Below are 16286 nucleotides of genomic sequence, written 5' to 3' on the forward strand. Positions count from 1 at the left end.
GATGTCAGTTGATGTTGTCCTATCATTATCCCTGCTTAGAGCAATGTAAAGACATAAATAGTATCAATGTGACATGTTTTTCACTTGCACAGTATTACTACATAATATAATATATGTATATGACTAATGAATTAGAAAACTGAAGACTCTCTCATTTAAATTATCAGAAGTTTTCTGATCTTTACCATATTTACACATTAAAGCTAGACACTGGGTAACTGGGCAGCTCTGGAGATAGGGCTCCATTCCCAGACCTCTGCTGCCCTTTATCTAATTAATTTTATTGTTTTCCTGTGTGACCCTAAACCAGCAATATTATGGTTTCATGCAGATATTAAGCTAACAGGTTTTCTCAACAAAACTAATTGGTATCAGAGAGGAGAAAATCCAAAAGCCGAGTTACAAAGAAATGTTCTACAGAACCCCCAATTTGGGACCCCTAGCAGCAATGTTCACACTAAAGAGATATACAGTTGGTGCTGTTAGCAGCCAAGCTACTCAGCTGCCAGTTCCCCCATTATGGACCCCTAGCGGCAATGTTCACACTGAAGATATATACAGTGTATACAGACAGGTACAAACCATACAATTGAATTACAAAAAATGTAATTAAAAATCAACCACTCATTATACATACTCCAAATTAAACTTGTCTCTTTATCATCACTATCTGAACCTTGTTATTGAAAATCAACTCTAAATGCTGTTCCAGTCATTAGATATCTTGTTCACAAACAAAAAATAAAATACTTTTCCATAGCTCATCAGAAGATAATTGCTGTGGTGGCCATCTTGTAAATTCAATGAGTTTTTGAAACAACACCTCTTATTCAGAAATGTCACTAGAACATTCCTAGAAAGTCTTATTACTACGAATCAAATAATATTGGAGTTATAAGGAAAAACATAATTTCAAAGATGGCGATCATGGCAGCCATCTTGAATTTTATTTTCACTTAATGAATAAAAATATCTAGTCAGGACCTTCTAACTAATCATTCAATGCGAATTTCAACACTCTCGGTTAAAAAAAGTTAACGGACGACGGACGACAGACGCCGGATGATACCCCATAGCAAAAGCTCACATGAGCCTTTGGCTCAGGTGAGCTAAAAATCCTATTTGAAATGATCGAATAACTAAGAGCTAAATTCCGTTTGTAATACTGAACATATCGGCACTACTAACCTACATGCTATTATAAGTGTTTCATAAATTCATAAAAGGAATTGTCGGTTGAATCTTATAACAACAAGTCTTGGTGATAAAAAGTACAGCTTTACTTACATCAGGTAATTTCCTAAGCCGATCGCCGATATTAGTACACACGATAGTCAATAACTCATCTACCCGCTTGCTCAAGCTGAACTAATCTCTGACACACCGGTAGATCTACCCCGCTGATGTTTTTACAGGTGTAGAAATGAAACAGTCACCGGCCCCTATTAAATCTTTAAACTGCTGAAACAATAGCGTAATTACTGCCAAGGTGTTCAGAGTACAACTGTAACGGTCGGTGCTGTCTATTAAATCTGATAAAACACCAACTCAGTTACAGTAACATTTTATATGCACATGCGCAGCCCAACTTCCGGTGCTAATACACATGAAATGGCGTGGTTATCAATTAAAAGTAAGTAGGCCGATAAAACAGTATTTCATATGTCCAATAAAAGGTAGTGGTTCGGTTACGTTTTGCATGCAATCTGTCTTGAACTTAAACGGTTAAAGTCTTCTTACGAGAAATCTTAATGCAGGTTGTCCGTTGATGATTAAACATTTGCTGTAAACCTGGTAAGATGGCTGCTTAAGTAGTTGACTGTTCAAGGTTCACAAGTTTTGCTTGAAGTCGTTTTTGTTTCTGCTTATACGCATAAGAATTGATGCCTCTTTGTGCATTAAACTTAAATCTGCCTCCTTTTCTCCTCCTTTTGTTTTTTATGGTACCCATGATATAGAATTTTGAACAATATCTGCTGTTAGAAATCTTTGGAAAATTCGATGAAAAGTCTGAGTTGTGTATAGGGAGGCAATCCTCAATCACAAATTAACTCAGTTTTGACATCTAGACTTGTTGTACGTCATATGACTCATAACAAGTAATAAGCGTTTTGATTTTGTAAACATCGCGAACTAGTCATGTTGTCCCAAAACAACTTATGTCTCGCAGTGTGGACATCGTTGAAATTTCCAATTTCTTTGCATTTCCATATGTCATTGAAAAAGTAAATCTAATGGCCCTAGTTTGATAATATATTCATCTAATAAAAACTTTAAAAGTTAATATTCACACGTCCTGACCGCAGTAACTGCAGCCACGTAAAAAAATCAATGAAAAGTTTACTATTTTCTATTAATTACGTTCTTGTTTATTTTCTTCTGTTATTGTGTTATTATTGTTACGTATATTGGAAGATATTTGACGACAGTCCCCCTTAGAGTGTTTTTTGCTATTTTTAGTAACAAAGCTTTACCTCCATTGGCGTATAATAGGCAAGTTCGTGGTTTTCCCAAACCTACTGTAGGTATGCATTCTTATTTTACATCAGTCGGCCAGGGACTTGGCAAAAATCTCCCAACCCATGGAAGCCTATCCACATATATCTTCTGTTTATAGTGGTACGTAACAATAAGAACGCGTGCTTTCATTTCATAAATTCGTGGCATATACCTGTTTGGGATGATAAGTCCTGTAATATGCACGCTTTGTGACAAGCAAAACAAACTGATATTCTTTTTAACTTCGAATTCTGTAGCGCAAACGTTGGCCTCTCTTTCGCGGTAAAATATTGTCCACTTCCTGGGAAGGGGGATAACTCTCATCAGTCTGTCGAACTAAGTGTACTTGTAGCGCTGTTCGCGAGTCATTTATCTTTTATCGATTACTTTTGCCTGAAATAACGGACTACTTCATAATTCAGACAAATTTCAGTGTTTTGGTGATGTTGACTTGACATACTATGACCACAGGGACATGTCTAGTCTATATTAAAATACCAGAAATACCTAGACTATATATAAAGACAAAACTTTGCACATAAGAGAGTTACTATATAAGGAGGGTAAAGCATTAAACATCCAGGCTACTGTTTGTATAATTATGACTCAAATATGTTATTTTCATTTGTTACTTTAAACTTTCTCAATATTAATATATATTCTATCTTTTTTTTTCTTATTCACAATTTTTCAAAAGTTTACTTTATTAAAACCAACATCTCGTTTTTAATGCTACTAACTTGAATAAAACTATTACTTGCATTTATACGATCAAGGTTACATGATTATCGATTTATCATTGAAATTTTAAGGTAATTACGCCATTCATGTACTACATGACAGTAATTCAAAAGCTCAAGATACGCGCCTCGTATGTCACACCTTCAAATAGTAAATTACTGCATTTTCAACTTAAAAAAAGCGAGGTTGCCGTGAAGAAGTTTGTGCTATTCCGACTACCATTGATGAGGTGATGTTAGTGATATTATAGCCAAAAATTCTATCTATTGTCAGTCCTGAAATGCACGATTTAAATTCTGTTGTACGTTTTTTCCAAAACTTTCCTTTTTGCCGTGGTAAATCATTTAGGAAGGAAACACATGTAAAAGACTTCGGTGTATGGCTCACTCCAAATTCTAACTTTTCATTACATGTTTAATAAGTGGTTGGTAAGGCCATGCCAATGCTTGAATTTACAAACCTGTCTGTTTTCCGCTCTCGTTATATAAAAGGCCTACTTTGGTGGAAAGAGTTCCTGGTATTATACAATGGGGTGTCGATGATGAGTTTAGAGGAATGTTCTATGCCAGACGGTGAGTGCACAGGCGCTTGCATATAGAAAATATCGCTTTCGATTTTTTTTGATATGACAGCGGTATGTGTAATGTGTAAGAGGCCCTCTTACACATTACACATACCGCTGTCATATCAAAAAAAAAAATCGAAAGCGATATTTTCTATATGCAAGCGCCTGTGGGTGAGTGTACATCAGATGCTAGCTTGACAGGCTGTGGTGGGTTTTTCAAAGGGAAAAGATTCCATGCCGTGTTCCCACAGTTCATTCTTACTCAGGACCTCAGTATTAACTGCCTAGAGCTTTTCACAATAGTGGTATGTGTCAAGTTATGTTATATACTTAGCAACACAAATGACGAAGGAAGACAACTTTTTGACCCGTGCCCTGACCGGGCCTCGAACTCACGATCTACGGCACCCAATCGTCTAGCCAGAAATACCCGCAGCTTATAGCGGTGCGCCACATCGGCGTTCTTAAAAAAAAAGAACGTTTCAATGGCGCAGTGATGGTCGGACCGATACCCTGACATGATCATTGTGGAAGTCGTCTATTTATTTATTTCCAATTCAACAGACCCGGGGGCCCGCTTACAGAATGGATAACAAATACAACATAAGTATAAAATATCACAGTTCGTTATGAATGTAACACAGACATATATGTACAAAAGTATTGACTAGTGGGGGAAAATATGCTGTAATCGAACTTTGAACCCAGTGAGAGACAAATAAAACATATCACAGTCTGTAACAAGATCAAAAGTATTAAAACTACATTGAATCCTGTTTAAAACACTATACTTTCTAATATTTTTAATTTAGGCGACTTTTCTGACAGTAAAACTAAATAAAACGGGATGATTGTAGATTACGACCGGTTACTAAAAGACACATTTGCTCAACTAAATAAGGACAGTCAAATACACTATTTACACATTTGAAAAGAAAAACACACTCTTAATATACTCGCCTTTGTTCGAGGCTTGGAAGTTGGTATGAGATGATATGAATACCTGGATCGCAATGTATTTACATACATGGATACGAATTGTACATATATTATATATATTTCTCTCGGTACAACTACGACAGGAAATTCAAATCATATATTGGCACTATGACTGATCCACAATGGCCTGAGCGGTGGGATCAAAAAGCGTAAAATTGACAAAACTTCTAAACTTTCAGATATGAAGAAATCAACATTCTTCAAGGATGAAAGAGACTTAAGGTACTTAAAAAAAATAGTTTTTTTAACCACAGGGTGTCCTGTTACCCCTAGGGATGGGTTAGAAATAATTATTTGATTCATATACAGAAATCACACTTTTTTGCCTTATTGAATTTGTACGATTTATTTATTAAATAAAAGCGAGTTTACAACTATCACTATTTAAGAGCAGCGGCGTCAATATTTGCGTTATGTGTGTAGAGTCCACTTTTGGCAGTGTTATTAAATTGTATACTGTCAGATTGAATTGAAACTGGTGAGGGTACTGATACAATCATACTGTTGTACATGCACCTATACTGTACATGCACCTATCCATCATTAAGAGGAAATTTTTTCCAGGTTCATCTATTTTTGGGTAAAAATGCTAACAGTGAATTTTGTGAAGTTATGTGAAGATTCACTTTAAACTGTGTTATATAAGCAATATTAATTGAATTGAAACTTTGTGACTGACTCTATTACACTGAACTTGCAACCATAATTCGGAATAAAGTTTTTACAGATTCACCTAATTTGGCCTGAAAACTGAATTTTGAGAATTTTCATTTAAGTTCAATTTTCACCCTATCCTTTTGAATTGAATCTTGGTAAGGTTACTGTTACTATCATGCCGAACACTGGGTTACTGATATTATTTAACTATTGGAAAAAAAATCCATAAATTGAAGGATGTTATTGACAAGAGGGAAAGACGAGACATATAATTCTGCATAATTCTTGTTATATAAGGCATTTTGAAAAAACTTATCATGACCTTGTGATTTCAGGTTCCCCCCACGAGGGGGTTAATTTTTTAAATCGTACTATAAGTACACTGTATAACATATTAGAGTATATATGGATTTATGTGGGTTTTATGGGATAACCTTTAGCAAATTTCATAAATCTGATAATATAATGATAATTTGTTTTTTTACATATATTACATTAACCAGAGACATATATACAAATCTATATATGTCTCTGCATTAACATATATACGTCTGCAAGTATTCTTCAAAAGCTTTGCCTTACCACAAGTACACGACTTATTGTCCCCATACACAGGCCAAACTAACCGATAAACAAAACGTGACTTCACTTAACTGCGAATAGTTTGTACTTTGTACCCAAACCATATTACAGTCGGGTTCTTCGAGAGGCCAGACGGACGCTAGATCCACTCCGAGAGAGAGAGAGAAGCGAAAGTTTGTATAACTTAAGTCGAAGACCAAGTTTTGGATCTAATACAACACCAGGTAATTAACAATGTCTTCAGTCTCGTTGTTACAATGATAACTTTATCGCCATTATAAACGTCTGTCGTCGTGTTTTAATATTTCCGGAGGCGGATCATGCTGGGTTACACTTCCTTGTTCTGTTGAGAGATTCGGGTGTTTTATATTTGGTCCTGCTTTACAGAATTTTTCCCTAAAACAGTCAAATGGCATGTTTGTTTCAAAATCAGGCGGTAATAAAGGCATTCGTGTGATTTGAAAGAAGTATTGAGAAATTAAATAAGCCTAATTTGTGCGGAAGTAAAAAAGTTGGAAATTCCAATGATCATATTGAGTCACCTCACGTTTACACATGCGCAAAGTTACTATTGGTTACTAGATATAATTACTGGAACGCCCTTATAAGTTTGCTTAGGGTGCAAGTAAGTCAAACACCAAGTCACAAGTTCACACCACTGACCAGGTAATTATACTCCAACAATGTTAGAGGTTTTACACAGCGAGATACTTTAGACAAAAAGAGCCGACCAGCGGCCTCTTATATAATTATGTTATAGGAGTACAGGTAATTATAGCTGATGTCACCAGTCTTGTTATTAAAATGCTTCTGTATACTGTATCGGCAATTCATAATATCTCATTGTGTTATATTGCTGACGTGGCGGTCATGTTATCACTTCCCTGTTCAGGCTGTGGAGTGTCGGGAGTTTCAAGTGGTCGTGGTTATGACTAACCTGGCCACACTGTCAGAACATGTTGAAATCTCATTCTATAAATCCGCTGATTCATCTGTTTATGGTACATGATAACAATAAGGTGTTGCCACTTTTCTATCTCCCAAGTTCCAATGAGAATTTGAGAGAACATGGTAATTTAGATATGAGCAGACGACAGTTACACTGTTGCCTAAAAGGTTTGTTTCTTTTGTTTTCTTTTTTCTTTTCGTCCCAATATAATTATAACAAACTATCCTCACTGAAAGAAAAGTAATACTAGCAATGTGTTACGGTGATTAATTATAGGGGGGGGGGGGGGGGTTGTTGTTGTTGTTAATTCCAGCTAATTTGTACGTGTATGCATGGTTACAGTATTTTTGCATCATTCACAAACCTCTTTATATTCATTTTTTTAGAAAGTTCATTATCACTTTTAAGTTTTATTAACCAGTTCAAATAAACACAATTTCTGCTATTTCATCAGATAATAATTTATTACCTCACCAAAAAAAATGTAACCAGTACATATATTTCTTAAAACTCAACTAAACTCACTACCACATCACATCAGCTGTAGCTACTATTGTTCAAAACAGATTACAGTAAAACTCACTTGTGTCGAACACGGTTGAATCGAATACATCGGATGAGTTGAACGTTTTGTTCGGTCCCGATTTTTTCCCTTCTTTATCGTAGTAAATTAAGCACGGATGATTCAAACACTGTTGAATCGATTACTGCGGTTGTGTCGAATATATTTTGTGGTCCCTTCCTTCTAAATTATACCAAAAAAAAATCACTGTAATTATAAGTTAACACAATACATTTGTACTAAGTTAACCCTTATTATCACTTAATGTTTTGTTTTGATGTAACATACATTTAAATAAACATGTTTCAGTAATATTATGATTCACTGAGTTATGAGTATCAACTAGCTCAACTACATTGCCTCAATGATTTTTCAATACTGAAGGGCTTAAAGATTAGAGCCAAAGGTGCCCAACTCATACTGGTGAATAAAGAATATTGAATTGTAACTGAATTCAGGGCTAGAACTTTATTTTAAAAATCACTAGTCAGTCGGGCTAGCCATTCAAAATTTTAATACCGTAAACAGGGATCACCATGGCTTCAGATTTTACTATGGAGGAAACTGCGGGATCATTTTCCCAGCGCGCCGCAAGACCAATATTAATTAATTAAAGGGAGATAATTTGTTTACATGAGTTATGTCCCTTCTCATTTTTAGGGAGATGATTTGTTGTGCAGTAGTTATTAAAATCCTCTTAGAAATTGTTTTCAGAAATAATGATAAACTATTTTAATCATGGTAATATGAATTTATTTATTCAATATGTAAGAAAAATAAATACAGCAATCAGCATTTACCAATCTCTGACTCATCCATATTTGTACATCCTTAAATTAATACATTGCTCGTTCTTCATTCTCTTTACCAACTCAGACTTTCTCAAACTCATGGTCTCTCTCTATCTCTCTTTCAGATTACTAATTAAATGTTACTGATACACTTCCAAAGCTCAAATTTCTTAAAATAATAAGCACTATATCACACTAAACACAATAGCAATATGTAATGTCACAGCACTAATATAATATGATTTCCAATGTCACAATTGTCAGTCATTTTCACACACAAATTGTCCATTTTCTTACAGCACAACTTCACACTTAATTGTCATCAGGATCAAACAATGCGACGATAGTGATATTTCTTTTTCTGATCTCTGTCCATAAGTCTGCTAAGTCTTGTAAGCAGACTGCTTACAAAACATGCCTACAAATCAAATGAAACATTCAAAGTTAATAAAAATAAATTAATAAAATGTTTAAACATGAAACTTTCACTCTAGATAAATACTTTCACCTAATCACTGAAAATATTGAAAAAGAATTAATTTTAATTTTTGGTTTTGTGATTAAACAAAGTCAGTATATATTAGTCACTAATGTGAAATTTGGAAATAATACATTTTTTTCAAATATCAACTAGACATCTTTTAAGTTTTTTTTATATTAAATATATATATACGCCTATAAATCAGTCATACAAACTAGCCAATAACATTTAAAAAAAATGATTTAAAAAAATTATATTTTATTATGACATGTAAGAGATTTATATCATACAAAATACATTTTAGTAACCATTTGACACCTAAATAACTTACCTTCATCTTCGTCGTACTTTAGCCATGAATATTTTTCTTCATTCAGTCGGTAAAAATGACGATCCGTGTTTTGACTTTGTCGGTGAACAGACCGGGCTAAGCCTTCTATCGTTTCGGCGAATTCTCGAAAAATGATTCAATACACTGCTGCTTTAGTTGCCGCTTCATGATTACAGAATAAAATTATCATCAACGGTCTTTTTGTTCTACAGTCCATGTTAACAGTTACTTTCGTTTGCATCCATGTCACGTGTGTTACAAAGTAATCGGGGTCATATATGCGTTTGACTTTAATTGTCGAAGTCATTTAAGCCTTTATTCGACACAGATCAACCGCTGTCAAAACACAAACACGCGGACCGCGGTCTGATCAATTAATATTGGTATGATTGATATAGTTACATCGGTTAATTCGTCGGGGTATTGGACGTCAGGGTCATTGAATGAAGTGTCAAAAGTCTCCCTGGCGTGTGAACAGGTAATTAACTGGCCTCAAGCTCTTACCTGTGCAGTCAGTAAAACACTACACAGTCGGCGGTATCTGGGGCTCACCACGGGTTAACAGAGTTTTGAATACGAAGATCGGCGGGGCAGATTTTTTTTACTATGGCGCTACATGATTTTACTATGGCGGGTAGACATTTTACTATGGCGCTGCTCCATAGTAAAACAGCCCGTGGTGATCACTGGTAAATATTCGCGTATAGTGCGCACTTTTTTTCAAAAATTGACAAGTGAAAAAGACCACTGCACACTATACGCAAGTACAAGCCTTTTCCCAGTCAGAATGAATGTGATTTGACTGAGATTTGTGATCGTTTCCTTTCACAGCAGGATTGATTTAATACATATATATATATATATATAACATATATAAAGCATTAAGAAAGTAATAGTTAACAAATAATCAAAGAAATGAATAGTTATTTTAATGTTTAATTCCTTGAAATTGTGTATTTATCAGCAATTACGTGGTTTTATCTAAGTCGATCTTGAGCCACATGTTCCGTACACATACGATCTCACTTGAGGATGTTCCCGTATTCAGGTCCAAAACGATGTATAACATCTCAATTAACATCAAACAAAACTTGAAATGATATAGCAGTACTTAGTTATTTCATACTTCTAAATTAATCACCTTATAAATCCAGAATGTTGCCAGAAACTGATAACGTTCAACTTGTTTATTTACGGAAGCTGAAACAGCACGCATGCGCAATTAGGCACGGGTAACACTAATGCCTTGATCTCGTGCGGCAGTCACTGGCCATAAAAATATGATAAGACTGTGAAAACTACCAGGGTACTCTTACTTATCGTCTGCACTGTAGATTTATCCTTTACACATGTTAATTCATTGATATAAAAGTTGTGACCAGCACGACGACTGCAGACTTGTTTCCGTACTGTATACAAAATGGCGGCCTGTGTAACATTACGTAGCAGTCAGCTTACTAGTCAATCTTGTTATATTGAGCTTAATTAGCTTTGTATGTTCGTGGACAGATACCACAAGAGATCATACCTGCGTGAAAATCAGAAGGTAATTGAGGGTAGGATTAATTATTTTGTTGGTACAACAGCGTAGATGGGACCTAGATGGGACCGCTACAATTTGCAAGCTGACTAGGCCTGTGGCGGTATAATGTAAACAACCTGTCAATCCAATGTGTCAAATCTGACCGGTGATTCCAATTAAATGTGGTACATTGTAAATAATCTTTCATAAGTTACAACTTCCTATCATCTTATGCTTTAGAATTCATCTACCGCTCAGTTGAAAATTGAAAAAAAAAAAAAAATTGTTAATTTTTTTTTTTTTGAAAATGAACCTCAAAAACGTACCTGCGCACTATACGCGAGTGCGCACTATACCCGAATATTTACGGTAGTCCAAATGTGAAGGATAGGTGCAATAAATACCTATGGTAGCAGTGTACAGTAAAAATGCCAAATTCTGAAAAATATGGCACATGTTTTAGATATGTAAACATTGCCAGTTAACCTTACATATAACCTCTAATAAAGTATATATATTTGAAATCTGTACAACATTTGCAATTTTAATAGAGCTCTGAAGGATAAGTAAACTGATATTTTCTGTGATTTTTAGAGCTGTGAATACCATGGTAACAGCTTAAAAAATTCTCAAAAATTGCAAAATATTATGATATTTGACCCAAAATAGCACAATTCTCTACACAATTTTTTTTCTGAAACCTATTTAAAATTAGATATCTCTATCCCAAAGACAGAATTAATCTTGTTTGGACATATGTTATAAATTAAGTTTTTCCGCTATCTTACCTTTTCTGTGGGCTTCCATTTTGTGCTGTAGTCAAAACTAAATTTCCTGTGTAAACACATGTTCGGAAAATCCGGATATTTAAAATCCGGAACCAATTTATTGATTTTTGTTTTAATAAATGTGAAGCCTGTATGCACTACTTCATACTGAATATACCAATTATAGTTTACATTTATTTTTTCATTTTTTATGCATATCACAATACAGGAGTTATTTGCTTAACAAAAAAATCGCCCATGGCCAGGCTGTCTTACTGTGGTGTGCTACCTATAGATTTCCTTTGTTTTTGCAACAAAGGTGCATAGATATGTGGGCTTTATAAAAAAGTAAATTTAATGCATTTCTATCTGTGAGAAATTGTGGCATATTTATTATGTTTTTCATCATATTGTACATGTCTGTGTTCCCGTTTGTAACAGATCAGCAGTAAATACTTAACTAATCTGTGTTAATAATAATCAGGATATAAACTGTAATATTAATATTGATAGTATTGAAATTTGGAGTAACGGCAGAATATGGTCGACCATGCTTTGCAACATAGAATATAGTGTTAAATACATTGGCTCTATTTTGTACAGTATAGAATTTAACTTATGAGTTTGGTGATAGGCGGTTTGTATTTCAAAAACTGTATTTTTTCTAATATGGTCGACCATGCTTTGCAACATAGAATATAGTGTTAAATACATTGGCTCTCTTTTGTACAGTATAGGATTTAACTTATGAGTTTGGTGATAGGCGGTTTGTATTTCAAAAACTGTATTGCTAGGTTCCCCTTTGTGTTCAGATTAAACAAGGAGTCAGCTGACTTAAGGTCAATGTCATGGTGTCAAAGGTTAAGGTCATATTTTGTATAATATTCGTAATAAACAATTTGTTAAGGCATTAATGAAGTAAAGTTATTCATAATGAAACAAGAAGCCAACTGACCAAATGTTAAGGTCATGGTGTAGAGGTCAAGGTAACTGGATCAGAGGCCAAGATCACTATTTTATCACCGATGAACATCTAAATCAAAGTGGGTTTTAGTGTTGGGAATCGGTTGATTTTTTGTGATCGATCATCACTTGTGTGTAACCAATCGATGATCGATTAAAATCGATTAATTTCCAAATGTATGTTTTTGTATAAATTTATGTCTCGATATTTTGTGAAATGCTTTCAACAAAAATTTCAGTAACTGATAAACTCTTATACCTATGTATACTATTTTTATACCTACATGCATACTATCTTCCTGTGTGTTTATTTGTTAATTACATGGATAAAAATGAACCAAAATTGTTTTTTTTTAGTAACTTTATTCAACACGTGAAAAAGCAACAAAAGGATTGTTTATTGGAGTATTTAGCTAATTGAAATTTTTTGACCGGGCCGTAAAATGCTTTAATCCATCCGTTATCAAAAGTCTAATATACTTTGAAACCAAAAGTAGAACTGTGACTTACCATTGAAGGAATACGACTTTCTGCACATTTTACAAATAGTTTTCGTCGTATTTAAAGTATCAGTATACTCAACGGACCTTCTGCTTCTTGTTTTCATTAAAAAACAAAATGTTTCCATAAAACAGACCATGTGCGTTTACCATGAAGAAAGATCGTATACGTTAACATTGCTTACATAGCTAGACCCTTATGTTCTCACAAAAGAAATCTTGGTCATCGGTACGTTTGCATTCCCTGTATTTTTACTACACTGTACAAGTTAATGTGACGCTTGATTTTGTATGATACAAGCATAACCATTTCCCGCAAGCGACTGTGTTGTAGACATTGTCAAGCTGAATTTGCGTATGTTTATCTGAAATCCGGCTAATATATTTTCATAAAACCTGATGTAGGGCACTTACGACGAAACTCGATTACAGATTTCTTACTCGATTAATTGATCAAACTTCTCAAACAAGTGATACTCGACGAACTCGATTAATCGGAACACCACTAATATAGACGTAGAATATGGAACAATTAAACAAATATAGTAGGTATAAACAAAAAAAATATTGTAATGTTGTAAAAATGATCCCCCTTGGCCGATACGTAATTCACCAAGGGCCTATTATGACTAATTAGGAAACATCTTAGGTGGTGTACAGATGCTAAAAGTAAATGAATGAATGAATGAATGAATAAATAAATATACCACTCAGCTAGAGAGATCTTCTCTTTAGCTGAATTGGTTGAGTGTAAGACTAGTTAGCCAGAGCCCCCGGCTTCCGACCCTAGCGGATGCAGTGATTTAAATTTCATTAAGCATGTGCTCTGTTTATAATATTTATCACAGGGGGCAGGGAAGGACCAACGTCACAAAAAAATGATTGTTAGATAAATAATCTGATGATGGCGGGCTAACAAATGGACAAAAATGTTTTAGCCAACTCTCGAAAACGTTTTAGAACATTTGAATTTATGTCGGAAGCTAAATCCTGTTATGTATGCAGACATTCAGCGTACAATGTGTCTGTCAAAGGTATTGTTCAAAACTGTAAAACTTCTCACATTGTAGAGATGGAACACATATATATATATATACACACACATTTATGCTGACAATGTTATTATAATACAGTATGTACAGGATTAACAAAATATGATCCTTTGACAGGCGGTTCATAATACAGAAAACACAATATAATTAAATCATCATAATTATAATTGTATAGCTCTATTTTTTCGTTGAAAGAACATTGTTTGTATTTGGTATTTCCATTGTTCATTTAATTCATACTCAAAAGTTGTAACTATGACTAGGTGCTGTCATGTATTCAACATATCAACAATTATATGTGTTCTTGTTATTTCTGTTTCTAATTGAATTACATGTATACTTAAGTGCACAGATTAATTCTTAAATGTAAAAATACATTGTAAATGTTTATTAAAAAATAACTATCATGTTAAACAATATTAATAGAACCATGTGAATACCAATACTATTATAATACACAACCGTATAATTGACAGTTGTTTGTAGATCAGTATAATAGTCTTTGATAATGCAATTCAATAGTACTAGTCTCTGTGAACTGGACAAGTGGAAGTTTGAAGCTTACATTGGACAGTTAAGACTGTCATCAGGATGGTTAAAAGCATTATGTTCATCAGGGCGGTTTAAACACCTAAGTATGAATGTTAACTACTAAAACAGAAATTTGTTTGAAACACTTATGTAGAAATGTTTAACTATTTAAGTGGAAGCTTGTTTAAACAATAAGTAGAAATGTTAGACAACAACCTAACTAAAAGTGTTGACTTTAAAGATTTAAGTGGATATGTTTAAATACTTTAGTAGAAGTTTGTTTGAAACTTCAATATGGTTAAAACCATTGTGTACATCAAGACAGTTAAACCATTACACTGTGTGTCCATCAGGATTGAAAACCATTTCATCTAATTGGCTTTAAACTCTTGAGAAGAAACGTTTAAGTACTTAAAACCTCACTCTTGCATGTATCTATCGACAATCATGTTGATATCAGTTTAATCATTCTTCTTTGCTTTGTTTCAAATATCACCTTTTCATCTGATTAACGCCTCCCTCAGTACTTTCAGTACTTTGATTTTTTTAAGAGTTTAGCTATGATGAATCATAGTTTTTATATACACTTTAAAAACGACACGATGTTATCATCTGCTATGGTCACCTCTCAGTAGCCTCCTCAGAGTGCAAGTTTTATTGTATAGAATTCATTTTGACCTTTTGTCTTTTATAACGTATCGCACTCTTAGTAAACGGGGAGGAATGTTGTGAAACAGCATTGTATTTACGTACGGTTCCAAGGATTCCGGGTAGTTATCCTCCGGAAGGCCTCGTAACTTTATATTACCTATGTTTTAGCCCTCAGTTATATCGGTTAGACCTCAGAGCAATACAGACGTTGATTCCTGTCGTTTCTGTTCTGTCTGACAATATCGTCATGCAGATACGATCACTCAATCGTGCCATATTACACCACTCGATTTCACAACAAAAGCAATTCTATTGCGTTTTGTTATATATTTACTTAAATAATGTTGTAGTGATCATGATATATCATCTACTACAAGTCTATACAAATTACATTTTGAGGAATTCTCCAATATTGCGAACATGTCTTGTCGTGCAGCGTCAAAAATGATTTGCTTAATATATGGCAAGTCTACAGAAATATTTAATCACCATGACAACTAAAACTAAACAGTGTCTGGGTTACACCAGCAGATAACCTCGGTGATATACAGGTAAAAAAAATTAGTGTACAGATGTACATGTACCGGACTTGTGACTACTCTAGCGGAACCATAGCCTGGGGTGGGTGTTTGGACGGGGTGTTCTCCATTTGCCCACTTTTTAAAGTTCAAAGAAAAGTGTTGATATAGGAAAACAAAGGCAAACCAATTATAGTCTGTTCCATTTTAATTTTACCTGTGTTTTACCTGTAGTCATTTACCTGTTCTACCTGGAGAAAGTGGGGAAATAGATATATATATACCTGTGACATGTAACATTAATATTACATTAATTTCATTTTATGGAAAATATTATAATACAAATGCGTTCATTCATTTAAGACACATTTTACATAACATTACAATATGTTACTTTAAATACATTATGCGATACATAACTACAGTTACATATCAATACATTTTAATTAAAAATTAAATTTTTTAGAAAGAATACATGTAATGATTACTAATGACATAAAACCATATTATACAACGACAGACATACAAATTGTATATAGAACACTAGATAATACATTTCAATCAGCAACATATATCGACTACAGTAGTTCGTCATGGTCATCTTCAGAAGGGTGAGGACTCGGCG

General features: G+C 34.1%; 2 protein-coding genes and 1 long non-coding RNA gene across 4 annotated transcripts in view; 1 reads left to right on the forward strand and 2 right to left on the reverse strand.

Annotated features, from left to right (window-relative positions):
* LOC117320373 overlaps positions 1–16286 on the forward strand; it is a 359054-nt gene that overhangs the window by 219176 nt on the left and 123592 nt on the right. The window lies entirely within an intron of this gene.
* LOC117320370 overlaps positions 1–16286 on the reverse strand; it is a 242323-nt gene that overhangs the window by 64058 nt on the left and 161979 nt on the right. The gene's annotated exons all lie outside the window — the stretch shown is intronic.
* Positions 8708–9394, reverse strand: LOC117320388. Its single transcript, XR_004531028.1, has 2 exons — positions 9158–9394; positions 8708–8763 (listed from the first exon to the last, which is right to left on the reverse strand). It is a non-coding gene; the product is annotated as an uncharacterized LOC117320388 (long non-coding RNA).

The sequence above is a fragment of the Pecten maximus genome, unplaced genomic scaffold (genome assembly GCF_902652985.1).
Source record: "Pecten maximus unplaced genomic scaffold, xPecMax1.1, whole genome shotgun sequence".
Taxonomy (NCBI): Eukaryota; Metazoa; Mollusca; class Bivalvia; order Pectinida; family Pectinidae; genus Pecten; species Pecten maximus.